This window comes from Hemitrygon akajei, chromosome 5 (genome assembly GCF_048418815.1).
Source record: "Hemitrygon akajei chromosome 5, sHemAka1.3, whole genome shotgun sequence".
Taxonomy (NCBI): domain Eukaryota; kingdom Metazoa; phylum Chordata; class Chondrichthyes; order Myliobatiformes; family Dasyatidae; genus Hemitrygon; species Hemitrygon akajei.
The window spans coordinates 136,699,104-136,720,664 of record NC_133128.1 but is presented as its reverse complement, the minus strand read 5'-3'; the positions used below and the strand labels follow the sequence as shown (position 1 = coordinate 136,720,664).

Below are 21,561 nucleotides of genomic sequence, written 5' to 3'. Positions count from 1 at the left end.
TTTTTTTACTTGAAAAAACTTTTGCTATCCACTTTGATATTATTTGCTAGCTTGCTTTCATATTTTATCTTATCCCTTCTAATTCTCTGTAGGTTTTTAAAAACTTCCCAATCCTTTAGTGTCCAGTATTCATCACATTACCCATGTGTGCACTGAGTTTCAATGTACATTTGACCTTTTTGCTCATTTGAAAGATGAAGGTGAATTTAAAAAGTTAATAGTATTGATTAACATGATGTGTTCTATATCCTGAGGACATGCAGGCTTTATCCATTTGTTAATTTTCTCAACCTGGATTGAATGTAGTACATCTTCACGCCTTTCTGGTACAATTAATCAAAGGTAGTTACATCATGTAATGTACTGACAAGCCTCAATGTGAATGTTGTGTCCTTGCTAAGGGCAATATGCATGTATAAATATAGAGGGATGAGAGCAAGAGTGATAGAAAATATTTTTTAAAACTGCAGATGATGGAATGCTGAAATAAAAGCAATGATGAAAGCACTGAATAGTTCATTTAGCATTTATGGAAAGGTATACAGTTTACATTTCAGGTCAAAGACCCTTCATTAGAAGGTTGCACACCTGCTGACTTTTCCCCAATCTTGAGGTGAGTTATTTACTAATTTCAGTTTAATTCCGATTTGCTCTCTTAAATCTGTGTTTACCAGTGCACCAAATGACAGTTATATTTGGCCTCTGCACTATATACTATGATTAGAAAAAAGTAGAAGAATTTTGAGGTCAGTTGATGGAGACCATTCTTGAACCAGTGAATACTGTAAAACTTAAACTGCATATCACTAAAGGGACAAAACTAAGTATGATCCCAGATATTTTTTCTTTCTTTGTATCTCAAAAGTGTAGGTCTAGTAACCACTTGTATGGGACTGGATTCCTTTAGATTGCTCTGTTAACTTTGTTACCTGGATCTTTATTATGAATTTGATTTTTTTTCCCCCTTGAGTACCTGAACCATTGCTTTGGAGGGAAGAGAGCAATGTCATTGTGCTGTTGTTACATTATATTGTCCCCAATAAGATGAATATTCTGTAATGTACTGTGGGAAGCATTAGAAGATAATTAACTTATTATTTTGAAGTGACATTGAATGCATTTGGTATTGGTTACTAGAACTTTAAAATCACAGAGCTATCAGTAGAATAAATGGTATTTTTAGTTTACCTAACTCTGAGCAGTTTTTGGATCTCCTTCAAGCTCTTATGTAGTATAACAAGTTTCTGCTTTTATTAATGCTGTCTCTTCCAAGATCCTATACAATTTTTCAGTTTTTATGTAGTGGTTGTTCCTGATATAAGTCTTTGTTTTTGTTGTTTTTGAATTGTATTAATGACCTGAATCTGATTGTATGTAGTAAGCACATTTTTAATCTGTCCTCAGAATTATAATTAAAATGTGAAGAGTTTTTGAGCAAAATAAAGGAAGTGGATATATATTCCAATCAAAGGCAATGTGGGGGTGATTACTCAGCCTTTTCACAGAACCTAACACAAACATGATCTGCCACATGGCTACATAATATTATTTAGGTCAATAGCTCTTACTTCAAGCAAATTTTTATTGTGTCTTGTGAACAAAAGGTGGCATTCTGTAGTTCTTTAGTTTTCTGATTGACTTTCATTTGTAAAGTCAATAACTTTCACGATGATCATTGCTTTTGTTTACCCAAACAATAAATGTTGCTGTGTTTAAGGCCAAGTAAAATAAATGTTCCACATTAACAAAAACAAATATGGACCTACATGAAGGGTTATATTCTTCTTTGGACGCTGTGAAAGTGCTGGTGAGTTCAAAGATGTTGGCTTTCTTGCCCTGGTCTCCAAATGAGAATTTGGAGGTGGTAACAATAGCAACTGAGCATTGGCAATAGACTACTTTAGAGGCTGCTTCACTAGATATCCAGTGATTCAAAATGTTCATGTAAAAGCCCTCAAAATTTTAGGAAGGTTGAAGTTCAGAACATTTTAACTCCATATCTTTTGCTAACTCTATGTTCTGAGTTACTCATCTCAGTTTCCTGTGGATCTTGATTTATGCAGGTTGGCTTCTATGTAGAATGGTATTTCAGGAGTGCATTAGCAGCAAAAAGAATCCCCAAATTGTGTTTTTTTTCCCAATAAATGTTCATTTTTTTGTGCATAGTTGTGGGATCTCTTTACAATTCCTTGAAGCTTTTTTTTAAAAATGCACCCAAATTCTTTGCATCTTTTAGTTGCAAATTATTAATTCTAATTAGGGCAGAATAATGCTTTTTATGATTGGTTACTTTGCTTTGTTCTAGACAATTTGGTACTGGAGTAGTGATTCTGCTTTAATTTTAAAGCTGAATCCTTGATGTACTTCAGAGCCATATTCTAATTCAGCAACTGATTTCTCCTTTTATACAACTTTATTTGTTACAGGAACATGGCAATAAGTGGACAAGTCAGAATTAAAGATTGTATTGGGTTGAGTTGCAGTACATTATTCTAATGCTCAAGTTGGTTTTAAGGCTATTCTAAGGGTAGCTGCAAAGCTAAAGTTGGAAAAATATTGGTTTTGTGAATGCAGCAAAACCATAATGCAACATTTTAAAGCTTTTCTTATGCATTTGGGAGATTGGGAGTCCATTTATTTAATCCCTACCCAATTATTATAAATGTAGGAGTTAAACTAAGGAACAATAAACCATTACAAGGTCACCATCTATTAAAATAAATCCCATTGGAATCCTGACTATCGCTGCTTCAGCCTTAGCAATATATCATATGTCATAATAGAAAAACAAATTAAAATAATATGGTTATTCTGCCGCTCATGCACTGATGGACATTTGATCATTCTGCAGTATTTTTAAGGGACTGGTACCATAGCTCGGACTTGACATTCTCCTGTTATGTGCTGCACAGCGTTGTGTGGTTTAATCTGCAATCAAATCCAGATTTTTGCAAGGTTCTGATGAGTCTCAAATTTGGGCTCTTAGAACTTTTTTGAGAATTTGTATCCAGAGGAACTTCATTATGTATTTAAGTATCTAATTTTTTTGTTAGATCTATGATTTAATTAATAGTGATGCAAATCTAATAAGGCATATGGAACCAATGGATATCTTAATTGATGAGGTTTTAGTATGAATTTTGGAAAAGTTGTCAACAGTGCTAAAGGAAATGAGATGTAGAGCCATAAGGTAAAATAAATTCCAAACTAACTTCTGGGGGTGGGGGATGTGACAAGAACAATATTGATACTTAAATTTATAAAAGAAATATACAGAATGAGACTCCACTTTGTTCCATTTTTGGGGCCAGAGAAGATTATATTGCAGTAATACAAATCACATCAAATAAGTACTTCAATGTAAAATGCTGTCTCTAACTAAGTCATAGACAAATACAGTGAAAATGTGATTTAAGTAGATACTGTGTTCTTCATGACAGAAAGGTCTTGTGATTCAACACTTTAAGTTGCTGGTTTATTTGCACTAAGTGCATATTAAATTGCTTCAGTAACAAAAGATGGGCCATTGACATTTGCAATTGTGAATTGGCTGAACAAAATGAAGTGAATGTCAAGAAAATTCAGTTATTGAGAGCGAAAGAACAGTACATTATCTGAAGCCGCCTTTCTGCTGCTATTTATCCCCAAGCTTTTTAGATTACAGTTCAGGCAATAGGTAATGGACAATTAACACCGATGTAGTCCTAGTCCAATGTATTTTTTCCCTATTTTGTTCCATTTTTGTAGGATATGCTATTTGAATAAAATTGCACTGTGACGAGTGGGAGTAAGAATTTGAACTCTTATTTTGATTTGCCAATGAAAGTTAAAACTTATTGTACAGCTTCAATCATTTTTTGTATATGAGCACTCCCTAATAAGTCAATCTTTTGAAATGCAAATCAAAAATTCAAGTTTGGATAAACAAAATATTAGATTAAGAGCGAATAATGCTGTAGTTATACTTTAGTTAATTAACATCAAATTTGTTTGCAGGCCTTCCATTTATGCTGAAAATGAAAAGATAGCAAATGCAATGAAGCATTAGCAGTGCTGTAGGGATATTTAGCTTGAAGGGTGATGTTAGATGGCAAATTTTGAGTCTACTTTGCATTTTGCTCATTTTCCCCCTTCTCTCCATTCTCTTGCACCCACTCCTCCCAAGAAAAAATCTTGCATTCACCCTTGCAGGCTTGCATTGCCTTTGGGCAATCCAGTCCTTCTGGTTTGCATTTGGCAAGGTGTCTTTATATTTTGATAACTATAAAGGCTATTACATTAAGCATTACCTACGGGATAGGCCCAGGCAGCTTATATGGTGCGTGTGGGGGAGCGCTTAAAGTTGCTGTTCTACATGATTAACTAGGAACTAATAAGCTAACTTGGTCTTGCAAAATGCTCTCCGTGATATGGTGCTACTGACATAGGATGGAAGCCTGCAGCGCTGTTGGTCAGAGAAGTAGCCTTTTTGTTAGCGCCATCAAAATGATGAGGCATTCAATGTGTAATAGTCAAAGGTTTAAAAAAAAGGAGGATTTGGAAAAATTGGGTCACATGGCTGGGACCTTGTCTCATATGATTCTGTTTAGTCCAATCAGAGCATTTTAATCATTCTGGATGGGACAAACAAAATCGCTATTTATCTCCACATTATATTTTCCTTCTATCCTTGTGCACTTGTGTCTGGCCATCTGTTCAGAACGACACCACCACAAAGTGGGGCAAACACAGCTGCGACTTTGGGGTAAGATGATTTTGAAGGACTCGTCTGATGTATCGACGTAAAATTAAAATGTTCCATTTTATTCATATCTGCATTTACCTTAGAGGTTGCCTGCTGTTTTTATTTAATGCTATATTGGCAAAATTTGTTTGCTAGTTTTTGATTGTATTTGATTGAGTTTTCAGATTGAATAGAAATTATTTATGATTTGCTGCTGAGGAGACCTGGGTTTGGTTACAAGCGTTCAGTTAAAAGTGTCAACTTTTGTAGTTTACGTAATATTGGTTTAATTAGATATTAATCATTTCATTAAATCATGCATAAAAGTAATTGTCCATTTCATCTTTGTAGAAAGCATATGGTCAGGCGAGGACATGTAACAGATCTACTGTGATTTAGTATGTTAGTGCAAGGCTCCTGAGCTCTAAAGATGACCAGTTAGTTTTCAAATGCACAGTGCATTTTGCTATCAATATTTGTGAGTTCAATCATATATTAAAATGAAGAAGTGAAATTTATAAATGTTTACATACTTTTTTTAATGTCTTGCATGACAAGCTTTGATAGAACTGTGAGATAGTGCTTACATGGGATTATCTATATTAATCTGTTCCTGATTTTAGTTGACAGTCACCAAAAATTGAATGAAGGTGTGTGTTTGTGTAAGAAATAAATAAAAAAAACACTTGCAATATATTCCCAAAATTTTGTTTTTTGTCCTTGTATCCCTATTTTTTTCTTTGTTACTAAATTTGGGAAATGTTGCAATTGCATACAATTTATTTCTCCATAAATGGAAGCAACCATTTGATAGAATATAATTCTTGTAGATGCCTAACAGATTTTAAGAAGTCACGATTTGTGTAGCTTAGTGCAATTTTGGTTTGTGATCTTGTGTAGATTTAGAGAAGCATTTGTGAACTAGAATTGGGTGTGAAATTAGGTGTTTATTGCAGATGAATAACATCTCTCAATCCAAACACATCTATCATGCCTTTTCTGAAAGAAACCAATAAGATAAAATAACATAATCCATCAGCAGTGAAAGGTTGAGCTTCAGAAAGAAATACAAAATTTGAATTTTGTTCTCACATTTTGAAGCTTGAAATGGAATCAATCCTATTTCCCCCCAAAAACAACACATTTTAAACATGGCCATTGAACTCTAAAGAGCAGTTGTTGATATTGAGCATTGGTAAACTTCGTTATTTTATTATAACCATAGCTGCATTTCGTGACTTAGCAATAATATATTGGCACTTCAACTATCGTTGAACCAGAAAATTGATTGTTCGTGACAGATTTAAGTTTGTATTTCTGTTAGTATCTTAATTTACACTTGTACAAATGCACTGTGCTATTGTAGTTATCTGCATTGTACTCTAATTGTTACATAATACAGAATTGAATGACAAAGGGAATGAATATTTAGCCACATGTACTCAACTGAATTTTCCCAAAGTTATAAATAGATGTTAGGTTTATTCCTTCTATTTCTACAGTAGAACTAGAGTGCAAAATGATCTTGTGTATTTGCATATAACACTTGGGAGTTCTTTCAAAGCTGAGTCAAACAGTTCCAGACTCTGGGACTTGAGCCTAAGCCTTGGGCACAGCATCAATGAATGAGCGCTATGTCTTTGGAAATGTAGCTGTTGGGGCAAGATGTAAAACTGTCTATTAATTCTAATGTTTAAGATGATCAGGTGTGTTCCTGGGATTTTCTGTTCAACATTTCATGCCTCAGGCAAAAATAGATGATTGTGTATTTGTCATTTTGGGACCATATTTATGCAAATTCATTGACCCATTTATAATAGTATAATGGAGTGATAGAACAATGAAATACTTTGTTATTGTAAACATTTTGGCTTGTATTGTTGAAAACAACATGGATAGAATGTATTTGCATATTTTAATATTAGCTTGCAATCATAATACACGTATTGTCATGTAAATTTACTTGTATCTGTGATGTGAATTGATAAAATCTTTATCCCACTGTGTATTCCATAAATAGAAATGAAAACTTTGATCATTTTTGTTTCCAGTTATTGCTTTTAATTTGATATTGTTTATTCTTCACCTGTCTATAGTAGAAAATTAAGTACAGAAAATTGCATAAATTTGTGTAACCAGCAATTATGTAGTACAGTGGGCATCCGGTTATTTGCCACAAGGATTAAAAGCTAATCAAGAAAACAGCTGGGAGTGAAAATGAAATTATTCTTCTATTTAAAGTTAGGAACTATGAAAAATTTGGAAGGTTTTGGCAATCATGAATGTTACAATGAAAATGAAGATTTGGACGATTCAGTCGTCGAAAGCATTGTATGAGGACAGTCCATTATTTACGCTATATGTCTGCTGACTTCGTTCATTTGCAGTTAATCAAAACGCGGTGGTGTAGATAGTGTCCTAATTTGTTCTGTTTTTCATTTAGATACATTATTTGTTACTCAGTTAAATGGTAGTTTGTCATATCTTTTAAAACCATTTTCATACATTTTACAACTATTTTCATGGAACTTTGTTTAATTGGAACAACTATTTAATTTGGCCAAAATATACTGGTCCTGATGTGTATCAATTAACTGGAATCTTCTGTACTAGGATTTCTAACATCAAATCAACAATGCTCAGTTACTATAATAAATTATCTTACTAAAAGTAAAAGCACATGTGATGAAATTAGTTTTTTATGTAATGTAATCTTCATCGCTGATTAAATTAAATCTGTATTAGTGAATTATATTTTGTGCTGCTGCTACCTTTGAACAAAATGGGGATTCCATTATGGGAAGTAGTAAAATGTATTGCCGTGTGCTTGCAGTTACAACTTGTTTCAAGAATATGTCATGAGTCTTTACAAGGCTTGCCATTAAGGAAGGAGATAGTCATTTAAAAAAAAATTCTCCCATTTTATTTATTCTCTTCTGTGTACATTTTCACTTTGGTCATAAATGCACCTGTCAGTGTTGTGTCATTTCCTGCAATTTCTGTTGGAGTACATTTCTTGGAATCTAATTACTGTTTAGTATTTTTCACAAGTATTATTAGTGAATCTCTTCAGATCGGGTAATCTGTTTTGCCAAGGATTCAAACAAATTATTTTTTAACCTGGGGTCGATCGTACGTCCTCGTGATGGCAACAATCCATTTGAATGTCTGTCCTATCAACTTTCAATGGTACTATCTGTTCCTATTTGTAGTTCTCGTAATTGCACCTAATTGTCTTTATGACAATGGTATTTGAACTGTGGTGATTCTGTGCAACTTGGGTAAACATTTGGTTTGCTGGTAGTTTCAAAAAACGCTTTTACTCTAATTCAAGCATGGGGTTGGAATTTCAGCTCTAGTTTTAAAATCTTTATCTCTGTAAACTTTGGGTCATGGCAATCTGTATGTCATCTAATTTGCAGTAAGCCCATTCATCTGTGACCTACTTGCCTGTTAATCATCATTGGCTCTTGGCTAAAATTGCTCATATTTAAAATTCCCATCATTCTCAGAATCCTCAATGAGACTACTCTGTATCTGTGATCTTGTCTAATCCTATGACCTTCAATATGATCTTCAATTCAGTCTTGCTGACCTTCACCGATGTTTAAGCTTCCCAGCACTAAGAGCTTTTTAAATCTGAAGGCTGGAAGTCCCTCCAACCCCCTCTCTTCGTTTTAAGGTGTTTCTTAAAATTTAACTCCTTGACCAAATTTTAGGTCATATCCTGGAAAATCATGTCAAATTTTATTAATACTTCATTGAGGTCTCCAAAGTACTTTACACCTTTAAGATAATACCTTGCTCTGCGATTTAAAAAAAATTTTTTTGTGTAAGCAAGTTTACATCTAATTACAACATTTGCCCAGTTGCTCTTAATTTTTAATCTTATAAACAAAAAGTGGATTTTGTTTGCTTTCATATTTTCTGCCTCTTTCAAGAGGATTTCATTTGGAATGAACAGTCCACCTGAAAATGTCTGCATTACAGTAGATATTTCACTAATTTTTTAATTGAGTTTGTATTGTACCTTCAATTAAAAGCCAGGTTATGTTTTACTGTTTTTTAAATCTTGTTTTCAAGGTATCATCATTAAAGCAATTCACCTTTGGGAATAGGATGAGAGCAGTGGGGGAATATTTTTTGAAAACTGATATACATTTATTTAAAATGAATCAGAAGAGAGTTTTTACAACCATTCATTATACAACATTTTAAATTTAAAACTTGAAATTAATTCTAACCTACTTTGTATATTATAATTTTTAGAATTACTTCTGTAGTATAGTGATTGGCAGCGGTAGTCACACAGTCCTTGGAGTTGCATATAATTGCAATGATTGCTAGCTTGAAAATGTTGTTCTCAACAAATGGCAAATGCTTTACGGATGATTCAGATAGAAGATTGAGGATAAAAGTCTCATGATTTTATATTTTTTCAGTTGTGATGTTACTTTTGTGGGAAGAGGATATTTAAATCATAGGTGATGTCAACTTGGTCTAGCTTTCTCTCCAAGATGCTCAAGGTGACCAATTAGAAGTGACAGCTCTGGAGCCAGCTGTCATAGTCTTCCAAAGCTCCTTCTAGAAATGCATATATTCAGGCTAAGGGTTTGCACTAGTTCATTTGCTTTATTCAAAATATGCCATGTTGATGGAAAAATCAAAGCATGAAGCCAGTAAACACTCTGCTTAGTTTTTAAAGGATTTTATTTTGCTTCAAAGAAGTCTGAGGCCCATCATGGACATTTTCTTATCCATTTGCCTTAATCTGAATATTTTGCATCTCTACTATTTAATCTGGTCTTAATTTTAAATTCAGCAACATGACACTGAGAGTTTGTTTTTTTTCCTGCCTAGAAAAGTTTGCCAAACTAATTTGCTTTCAGTAATAATATAATGCTTTCCTCCTCTGATCATGTGGTATTAATCCTAGATCTAAATGCAAATGCAGTAGATATAATCTAGTTTCTTTATCTATTATTTTGATTCTTTAAATTCTGTGTACCCATAGCTATTTATTTTCTAATTTTGAGCTTATTTCTGGAATTTTGATCTTCAGCATGGGGAGGGGGAGATAAAGAATACAGAAGCAAAATATCCATTTTGTAATTTTGCCATGTTTTTATTTACTTTAATTTTAATGGGAAGCAATGCATAGAGTGATCTGAAATTTCTGTTCTCTCTCCGATTGCATTTTGTCCTTTCTGCCTGAAAGTATTTGGCACACATTGAGGTCAGAATAAATTAGGATGTGATGGTGCACACAAAATTACTATTCTTTAATCAAACCACTTGATGTATCTGTCTAGTGGAACTGGTGTGCGTCACATTTGAGGAACTATCCTGAAAATTTAATTTAGAAAGAAACCACTGATCATCATTTAAAGAAACATTTCTATCATTCAGCTTAGTTTTGCCCCATTTAGCACTAGGAAAAAACGCATGTCAGTGTATTAGTTATGCCTTTTAAGATTTTTACCGCTCCCAGTTAAAGACTTGTATGTGAAGAATTGATCAATTTTTATTCTTTTGATTCCACCACTGGGATAGTTGCAGAGCTTCTGAAGTCATTATTCACAATCAGGGTGTGCAGAGCATTGTCCGTATTTTATTTGCAAGCTTGGTGGTTGGCTATATGTAGTTCTAAGAGGCTGTGCTAATACCTTGGGTTTCATATAAGCAAAGATGAGGAAAATTCATCTTGCAGGTCTGTCAGTATCTTGATTAGAGAAAATGAAATGACATTTCAAGTCAGTGGCTTGCAACAGAACTGGGAAAAGGTGCCTTTTATTAAAAATTGTAACATGGAGGGAGAAGAAAAGACATAAGAAAAAGTTGTTCTGCAAATGCAGTATGCCTTACATTTCTGGCAATGCATTAAGATTCTCTGGAATTGTGGTAAAAGCTGGAGACTGAGGTCAGGGAAAATTAACTTCACAATTCAGGATCAAATCTGCAGTTTAATAATGGTAGCATCTGCAAATTTATAACCAAACCTGCATTTCCACTGTGCAGTAGTAACAGTAAATTGCTGTCTTATATGGAAAGTATGTTTGCCTTCACGATAACTGAAGGAATGAAGATAGTCTTCAATCATATGGGAAAATGCTGTAAAGGGGGATGTTACTCAGTATTTAATGAGGATATTGTAGTGAAACAATCTAAACAGAATGGTGTAAAGGAAGGGGTGGTAAGTGGAATTCATGTTGAGCGAAAATTAATTGTAACCAAGATGCATTGGAAAGTTTCTATTTGAATAGCCATGATCAAGAAGCTTGGCATCATTTAAGAGGGATAATAACAGGAAGTTGCATTCAAGTGACCTGTGATTGTCAGTGGGTTTACAGTGAGGATCGTTTGTCAACAATCCTGAGAATACAGATGGCGAAGACTAGAAGTCTGAGATTTCCATGTTGAGATCAGATATTAGAAGCAGATTTTTAATTCAAGGTGAGCTATTGAGCACAAACCCTGAATTAACCTTTCCTAGGCCAATCCAGCCTGTCTGCATTTTTTTAATCTGCATGGCAATTTTAAGCAAAAATCTACCAATCTTATTGGAAAATATAGGCTGAAGGAAAAGGCTGGAAATGTAGCTGATACCATGAGTTGACTGTTTGATAAGAACCTGTCAGAAGCAGCTGCTGTCTCTTTTAGTGCTCTCTTTTCAATTGCCTGAAAGCAGTTAAAATTGTCTTCAAAAGAGTTGAAGTTGGGTGCGTGTTCGTCTGTATTTATGTTAGTGAAATGGAAGGCTAGTGTTTCAAGATATGGTCATTAAATAATTCCAACACCATTGAATGTTCCCCCAGGAATTGGAGAATTAATAATGATCAGTTGTAAAATAAAGCTATTTGGCAAGTTCTGTTATGACCTCCAAACTACCTAATCTGCTTAAGCTCTCTTCAACCTTTTGAAGCCCAGACAACTCAGTTACATTTGCCATTGCTGTTTGATCGTTGGTCTGACCTTTTGAATTTGTGGTGCAGTAAATTTTTTCAGGATTGTATTGTTGCTGTAGTTGTTCTGTAAGTTCTGAAGTCAATAAGTTCTAAATTATTTCACCAAGGACTCTGTACCAGCAACTTAAATGTTTGTAAGTTAATGAATCTAGTTCTAAAATGTGTATTACCCTGTTACCTTTTCCAGACTATAATATCTTTAGGACCAAAACCTAATGTGCTTTTGACCTACAGCATGATAAAGAATGAAAATATCTTGACACTAAATTTTGATATAATATTAAAGCAATTATGTATCAAGGCGCTTTAATAAATAATTACAGTTCAATGTTTTGATAAAAGTACTCTATCCCCACCAAAAGTTTTTTCTGAATTTTCCAATGAATTTGTTTTGTTATTGTTTTAGAAATATTCATATTTAACAAATCATTTATTTCAAAACATATTTGTGTGGATTTTGGTTTTGCTGAGATTGTGAATGTTTCTCAGTTAGGCCAGAATAATTTTTTAATGTCAAAACATTCATATTCCCTTCTCCCACCAATCATATGCTTTCCATTTATGCTGTGTTGAAATATTACCATGAATTCCTGAATGTGCAGAATTGTGTGGAGGTAAGATTTGCTGTGCTGAAATTTGATCCTTAAATGTCTTTCTGCATTCATTTTGTTCCCTCAGTTCTATTTTTTGAACACACAGCATTCATATTTGTTGCTGCAATATCTAAAATTTTCTGACTCAAGTATTGCTAACTCCACATTTTATCTGAGTGTTGCTTTATAATTTACAAGGCAAGTGCTGAATACTTCAGAAATTAAACTGTAATGACATTGACAACCGAAGTATGCTTTTCAACATGTTCTGTTACTCACTTTCAGAGGGATTTAAACAGTATATAACTAGTCAATATTCTGTATTGATCATTTGTTAATATAACAACTGAAGCAGATATTGCTTGCATCTTTGCAAGAATTGTCATTTGCTTTTTGCTTTCCTTAAATGGTAGTGCTAGATCAATGAAATACCACAGATATTAAAGAATGTTCAGGTTAATGGTCAAAATGAGACAGTTTGAGCAGGCCAGTAGGATTCCATTAGATTATAGTTTTAACTGGGATTATACCCAAAGCTTTTGTGCAAACTGAGTAGTCTGATACTGTGTAGCTGCGAACAATTTGATGTGCTTTACTGATCTGGTATAAGCTGCAGGCCAGAATAATTGAATCCATAAAAAAAATTAGTATGTGGTTAGTCATGTATGGATATGAAAGTGAAATGCTCCTCAATAAGATAGAGAGAAACCAGTACTATAGTTCAACCGCTAGAAAAAAAATTAATTTGCTTTGCTCATGTAAGTTACTATAATATCTGTTTGGATTTGTATTTGTCTAAGGTCGTTTATATACACGTAACATGATTACTTTGATCAGCACCTTCGTGTGCCCTCTTTAGCGGTATTGTTTTTGTGTATTGATGCAAAAAATGATATACAAAGTTGCAAACACTGTTTCTTGGCAAATTTCCATTCTTTACTCAGGATATGGCAAATATTTAACATTTTTAAAGCAAGGGAAGAGCAAAGCATACAGACTTGGAATTTAAGGCAAGCTCCAATGAATGTGAGTCATGAAAATCAAAAATAATACAGAGCTGGAAATCTAAAACAAAATGCTAGAAACTCACCAAGGCAGGCAGCATCTATGGATATTAAAATGATCAACATTTTGGGTTTGTACCCAACGAATGCAGATCACTAAATAGGGATACAAGAGTAAAGGAATGATTCATCAATTTTTTTGTTGTTGCAATTTTCCAAATTGGTATATTTTCAGAAATATTCAGAAATTCAGAGCAAATTCAGAAATCAGAGGTGCCAAGGTACAAGAGGTGCTTAGGAGTTCTAATGCAGGATTCTGTAAAGTTTAACTTGCAGGTTGAGATGAATACCAAGGAAGGTAAATACAACATTAGCATTCATTTCAAGAGGGCAAAGATGTAATGCTGAGTCTTTATAAGGCATTTGGAGTATTGTGAGCAGTTTTGGGCTCCTTATCTAAGAAAGAATGTGCCATCATTGGAGGTTCATGAGACTGAGGTGAAAGGATCCACATACAAGGACCATTTGGCTCTGGGCCTTGTAAATTGGAGTTTAGAAGAATAAGACAGGATCTCACTGAAACTATAGAATGTTGAGATGTCTAAATAGAATGGACACAAGATGTTTCCAGTAGTGGGGGAAATTAGGATCGGTGGGGGACAACCTCAGAATGCAATATTGACCTTTATAGAGCAGAGTAATTTCTTTAGCTGGGCATCTGTGGGATTCATTCCTACACAAATGTAGAGGCCAAATGATTGGGTATATTTAACGCGAAGGCTGATAGATTATTGATTAGTAAGCGCATCAAAGGTTACTGGGAGAAAGCAGAAGGAGGCCATTGTTGAAGGGTGGAGCAGGCTTGATGGACTGAATGGCCTAATTCAGCTCCTACGTGTTATGTCTATTAATTGTTAATTTCAGTTACAGTGCTGGATAAACCAGGGAAAGTTGCCCTTTATTCAACACATTGAGACAATCTGCAAATTGCAATAATACCTTTTGGGGTTGGGGGGGGGTGTGTGTGTACGTGTGCAAAATGTGTTCCTTTGAATTGCTGAACATAAATGCATCATGAAAATTATCTCATTTATTTGTGAATGTGTAAAAATGTATTTTTAATAGTCATGTCATCCAAAATCAAGATCTTTGAAAATCTCAGCATGTGACTTGGCTGTTGTGTTTAGAGAAGCGGAGTGAATGCTTCCTTTCAAAAACACCTCTTCCTGAAATGTAAACTTGTTGTTCCTCCACTTATACTGCTTCATTTACTGTGCATTTCTGACAATTGTTTATTATTTCATATTTCCATCATCTGCAGTATTCGCATAATTTTTGTAGAGGTGTGTACAGGCAGTCCCCGGGTTATGTACGAGTTCCATTCCTGAGTCTGTCTTTAAGTCGGATTTGTATGTAAGTCAGAACAAGTACATCCGGTATTATTTAGCATCAGTTAGTCAAACGTTTGTCTTAGTATATAGTATATATTTTACCTTTTTATGCATATAAAACACTTCAGAAACGTATGCCAATAATTAAACCACTGCGTTGCTTAGTAATAATTGTAGCTTTCATCGGGGCAGGGCCTTTCACATGCTCCATTATTCTGACTTTATCCGTTATCATTTAAAATTGTTCCAATTGTTGACTGACTGTAGCCTAACGCTTTTCCAATGACCGATGGCATTTCACCTCTTTCCAAACGCTTTATTTCCACTTTATTTTCAATCGCGACCACTTTCCGTCAATGGAACAGAAACACTGTGGGCGGCAGGTCCCGAGCTCCGTCGGCTCTCAAGGTCTGCTGGGTCCTAAGGACCACTGTACTGAGACAGGTTAAATGGGACAAGTGGGGGCTGTGCTGGGATTGGGTATTTGATGATCCTCAATATTCCATGTGGGAATTTAAACTGGAGGTGGCAGTGTTTTTTTATGAGGTCGAGTTGCGAGCTCGACATCAACCCGGCACAGGAGCAGTCTGTCACTGAATCAAACTCGGGAACCTCCGTTCTCGAGCCCGGCGCTGATCTCACTGAGCCACCAGCTGACCAGAATGCGGGGGGGGGGGGGGGGGGGGGGAGGAGGTCAGGGTGAATCTTACTAGGAAAAATTAAGCCAAATACAAAGTTAAACACTCAACACAGTGTCGACGACAACTACTTAAAATGGTAGACAGTGTCACGATCCGACTTAAAATGGCAGACGGCTTTCTCTTTCTCTTGGTTCGTAAGTACGAGTTGTCTGTAAGTCAGACATTCGTAACTCGGGGACTACCTGTATTGGAAGTAAGTGAGTCAAATAACCTGAAATTTGCCACCTTAGCTTTGTAATTGTAGTGGAAATTTTGAAGGATCAGCACCCTTTTTCCATTCAAATTTTAATTTGTTTAATTTTACCTTAAAACAAGGGTTCTCAACCTGGGGTCCATGGACTCCTTGCTTAATGGTATTGGTCCATGGCATAAAAATGTTGAAAACCCCAGCCTTAAAGTATGACTGTAAAATTAAATGACTATTTTCAGGCTTGTCCAGATGTTAAAATCTCTCATCTAGTCATTTTTGATCTGCAATATTTGTATAAAAATGTGCTGAATATTTAAAACCTAATTTAACTAAGTACTGTATCCAATCAAATGAGCTCCCTTATATTTCAATTAATTTAGATATCAGAGATCAGGGTGTGGGTTTATTATTATAGATCTCTCTAATGTACTACCTCCCTTATATAAGTCTCTGCCTAAATGAATTCCAAGTAACTTGTGCTGTTCCTTCACGTCAGTTGGAGATGCTCATATTGATTCTTGTCTTCTGGTATTAATAAAAATAATCTGAAATAATTTTTGGGCAAGAGCCATTGACAGTAATGAAGATCAGCAGAGCATGAAGCGTGTTTAATCCAGTAGCATAGCTCATGGAACCGTGAAGATTTGCTTTAACAGAGCACTCTTTGCTTTGTTCAAATTAGGGCAGTCTACTATAGATTTATTTTTAGTTTTGAGTTTTGCTTCAGGAAGCACTGTCATTGAAAATACTACATAATGATCTTTGTAATTTCTTCTGCATGACTTCCTCCTCTTTTCCTCCCTTTCCACCTAATCTTCCCTGCCTCACTAATGCCTTTTTATTTTACCTTGCATGCTATCTTTCTGATTTGTGTGCTTGGTATTCTTATCCAAAAGTGCATTTCTTCTCCAGCAATTAAAATCACCTAGCCAAAGTGCCAGTAATTGATCAAAATTGGCACCAGATACATGTAGGCTAAGTTTTCTGTACTTAAAGAATTGTTATAGCAAAGGAAGTCATTCAACTCAACCAGCTAGTGGCACTCTGCTGTGCTCTCTCCATTACCCTGAAAATTCTTTTCCTCATCTAGTTTCCTTTTCAATATTGTAATCAAATCTGTCTTCATGATACTACCCCATCATTGCTTTCTTTAAAACAGTTGGTTCTTGTTCTATTATACCCAGTAATTTTCTCGCATACTTAAATTTGTAAGCATCCCAGCTAACCAGTCAACTCACTCATTTTACAGCCAGCTTATCCAGCACTGCTGCTTTATCAACTTTTAACCTATACAGAATCTCAACTGCATTTTCCTTTTACTGAGACCTCAGCATTATCGCTATCCTATGGGAGAACTACTACCCAGTCATGCGCACTGTCCATATGAAGATTTCTTACTTGGTTTCCAAGTCGCTCCACCTTTTTGCTTGCTGCTAGTCTTTCTCATGTTCTTTTGCTTTATTGCTTCCTTTCTGAACCGTAGGTTATCAGTCCACTTCTCCCATATATTCACAGCATGATGCATGGTTCATGCTTTGTCTCCAGTGTTTTACTCTGTCTTTACGGACATCAGGAAAGCCCTGGCTTTAATTTCCCAATCTATCTTTGTCATGGGAATTCAATTAAATTAGCTGATATATCCCTACCTTGAGGGCCTCCCATTGAATTACCTGTATCAAGGTTCAATTCAAATTTCCCCGAGCTCATGCCATTTAAGGCTTTTCACCAAATGGCTTTTGAAAATCATGGAATATTCTATTTGTTTTCATTTGCTGTTTTAAATGTTATAATATTGTGATTTGCTGTTTCTTAAATGTTCCTCAACTTGCCTTGACTCATTTCCCCCAAACATTAATTGCAACTGTGCTAAATAATTATATAGTACATGTACCTTAGATCCACTTTACATCTTTGTTTCAGTGTTATCTTCCTGTGCACATATTGCCACCAATGATTAATTTAATCTTTCTCATTCACAGTACAAGTAACCTTCCCTTGAGATTTGACCCATCTCTTCCTGCAACCCACCTATCTTGTAGAGTTCTCATCTATCAAAGGAATTCTTCCAGTGCACTTGTGCTATGCATTTATTGATGCTGTCTTCCATTTCCTATACTTGTTGACATGTCAGAGAGAATAACATGAAATTGTTACTTTTTTAAAAGATGCTGCAGCTTTATCTCTTTCCTGACTGGAAATCCAACTATAGGATCTCATCCCCTTTTCCACCTGCCAATGTAGCAGTATAGCCAGCTGGTGGCACAATGGCATCAGCGCCGAACTTTGAAGCGAAGGCTCCGAGTTCAAATCCAGACGGCCCTCTTGCATGCTTTCCATCCGTGCTGGGTTGAGCGTCGAGCTAGCAACTCGTCCTCATAAAAATAAGAAAGCCTGCTTAAAAAGGTGCCATCACGATGGTGTCCCGATGACTCCACTCGGAGTTAAGAGCTTTCTTCTTCTTCTTCATTGTAGCAGTATGGACTATTTGTTAACTCTAGCTCTTGTAAATTTTGGGTCTTGCACTGTACAAAACAACAAATTTAAAGGTGTATATAATAGTAAACCTGATTCTAAGTTGTCATTTAAAAATTTTGTTTTCAAATGCTGTCAAACTATTTCTTACACAATGTACTTCCAATCTTCTGCTTCTCATTACTCACACCTTTCTGTCTAGCAGCTAGTTAACTATTCTACTATCCTTCCTCCCTTACCCTCACCCTGCCCTGTAATTTTCATTAGTCTGTTATGAGGAGCTTGAAAACCTTTTGGATCTAATCTATCTCTTTTATTGCCACAAGATGAAGTTGTTCAAGCACAGCTTCTATTTTGACAATTGTTATGAAATTTAAATGTTTTTCCTACTTTAGCTGTGATTCCTCTAATGTTCTGAAAAAGAAATGATAACCTGAATGTTCTATCCCTTGACAATATTCCATCTCCTTTCTTAGATAGTCTACGCCAAATGTCTTTATCAGTATGTATGGTTACATATATCTCTTTGCTGCCTAGCACATACTTTTTAATGATTTATGAAATTGTTGTAGTAATACCTTTGCTGACTCTTTATCAGAATATTTTAAAATGTGTGAATGTGAGTAGATAAGAATTTTTGAGTTTAAAGTTTCTTAAAATACTTTAATATTGCATTCAACTACTATGTCCATCTGATCTTCGGTAAATATTTTTTCGCACTGCTACTGTTGGCTGGTAATGTATCCAAGATGTTTAATGCCTTCAGCTTTGCATTTTTATGTAGCTTTTAGAATATTTGACTTTGAGTTAGTACTTTGATAATCTATTTTGAATTCTTCTGCCATCCTATTCTCTTTGTCTTCTTTCCTAGTTTACTCTCATGTACTTCCTATTTATGTACTCCTGTTTTCTTTATTGTGCCTTCATTTATTCCTGGTATTTCATGTTTGTTTTTGCTGGAGTAAATGTTTTAAAATTCCTCAGTCCCTCAAAACAATATGTGCAATTGTCAAGATGTTCTTCGGATCTTTCTCCTTTGAAACGTTTGTTTGTGATCCATTTTCTCATGATAAGGAATCCAGTCTGTTGGTCTGCTCTCAGAGCAATTTTATCAGAACCATTCTTCCAATTCCCTGTAATCTTTTCTCCCTTGCATGCCCATCACTTCTCCTCTGATTCTCCATCTGGGCATCGCAGGTTGGAATTGAGCCAGGGTATCCATTGCTGTGAGTTAGCAACTCAAATTATTGTATTACTGTGCAGCATTGTCTTCAAAGGAAACATATATACTTTTGATGGAATTGTCTAGCTGCTTTACCTGCCTCATCAGGATCAAAATCCCTCTAGGGAATTGTTTCTGACTTTATTCTTTTCCTTAATTTTTTATGTCTTTTCCTCCATTTTCTTTCCAATGTTAGGCATTTGTATTACCCTTTTTGTTTTTATCTTGTGACAGTAGATCATAGAAATATTTTAGTTCATTATCAATGCTGCTTTTATCTGCCAAGTGTATACAGCATTTTCTGTTATTGCATTATCAATGACAGTGCAATTTTTATGCTGGGCAAAAATTTATAAATCAGCTGCTTTTTATGCTGTGTCTAATTTTATTTTTCACCAGAAGGAATCTTTGAAGAAACAGTTAGATGCACCCTTAGGTTTCTGTTAATTGGGTTTGTCAGTGTGGTTTTGAAAATGACGGAAAATGCCTTCAAATTTACCAACAGACTACAATTTACAATGAAGGAAAATTTGACGTTATAACCTTTCCTGGTGTTCCATAGAAAAGTAAAATGAAAATTAAAGCCCCTTCAAAATGGAGGTCGCTCATGTGATCATAAATATAATGCACAGTAAGAATAAATGGATGCTTTGTGGCCTGGCAGCTGCTGCTGATGCAATAGCACTGTGATCTGTATAGTAAAACAGCTGTTTGTATAAATGATTTGGGAATACACCTACAGAGAATGTTGCTAAATGATAGTGAGAGGCATGTAAATTTAAAAGTAGTGGGTAGAGGTCTAAATTTTTTTTTAAAATGACTGTAAAACTGATGCACACTATGCAGAGCTTTATTCTGAGAGGAATTTTGAGCTTTATAACACATACAGTGTGAGGATGTGGGATGAAAACTTGAAAATCCTTGGCACTATTCATTGAAGCAAAGAAAATTTAATGAGTGATCTATAACAATGCTCAAAATGCTCAGGAATAAATCATGAATACATTCATTTGGTCATTGTTCAAAAATTTAAATTTAGTGTTGGAAATGTCAAGAAATGGTTTAGATGTAATATAAAGGATTAATGCAATTAAATGATTGAATCATACAAAGAACTAAGTGGAAACATGTTACTCAGAATCAGGTTTATTATCACCTACATGTGCTATCAAATAGCAACTGTACAGTGCAGGCATAAATTACTGCGAAATATAAAATTAAATATATAGTGCGAAAGAGGAATGGTGAGGTAGTTATCATGGACTGTTCAGAAATTTAATGGCAGAGACAAAGAAGCTGTTAGTAAAGCATTGAGTGGATCTTCAGGCTCCTGTACCTCTTCCTTAATGATAGTAATGCGAAGAAGTCATCTCCCAGGTGGTGAGAGCCCTAAATGGTGGATGCTGCACTTTCGATATGTCCTCAATGGTGAGAAGGCCTTTTCTTTGCACATGATGGAGCTGGCTGAGTCTGTAACCCTCTGCAGCCTCTTTATATCCTGTGCATTGGAGCCTCCATAAAATGTGATAATGCAATCAGTTAGAATGCTCTGCATGGTGCATCTGTAGAAGTTTGCTAATCTTCTGTGGCATACGAATCGCATCAAACCCAGTCTACTGAATAGTGCAATTGCCAGCATAATGGGCCCAGGATAAATCCTCTAATGTGGAGAAACTTGAGGCTCGTCATTCTTTCCATTGATGACCCCTCACTAAGGAAGGTTTTGTGGTATTCTGCCCAGATATGATGGGCAGTTATTTTTAATTGAAACAAAATGGAGCCTGCATGCCTGACACGAAGTTTCCAAAAAAGCCAATCTATTCTGCCACCTACTTTCAAGACTTGTGTTTTATTTTTGGGAATCTGTGGACTCATAACTGCTCAAACTGGAGAAGCAACTAAGTGGCAGCACATAACCCTTTGTAGGCAGAAGCAACACAGCCTCTCAAACTCTTATGGCTAATTTCCCCTGTTGGCCTTCTAGTCAAACTGTGGAAACTCTTCTTGGTAGCTTATGGATTAGAGAACAATGAATCTCCCAAATTTTTCAGATGGACTGCCTAATGTCGTATACAGATTCTCTCAAATGGTGATATATTGTAAAGAAGATGCATCATAATCAAAATAGCACATCTCCGACTGCTGAGTTGGCACATCCGTGGTACAGAGATAACTATTAAAATGATTACAAATTTCTGGCAAAAAAAATCACAGAGCACTTATTTTTTAAATACTTAAACTAGTATTGGTATTATGATACTTAATCCAGACTACCTATTTTCCAAGCAGGATGAGGAGAT

General features: G+C 35.2%; 1 protein-coding gene across 13 annotated transcripts in view; it reads left to right on the top strand.

Moving 5' to 3' along the window:
• LOC140728204 (poly(rC)-binding protein 3) overlaps positions 1–21,561 on the top strand; it is a 99,143-nt gene that overhangs the window by 35,016 nt on the left and 42,566 nt on the right. Inside the window, exon 1 of one of the 13 annotated variants that reach the window (XM_073046595.1) lies at positions 4,650–4,744. The exons of the other annotated variants lie outside the window; for them this stretch is intronic. The gene's annotated coding sequence lies outside the window, so the exon portion shown is untranslated. Of the gene's footprint in view, positions 1–4,649; positions 4,745–21,561 lie in introns of those variants that run through there. 13 annotated transcript variants of the gene reach the window in all.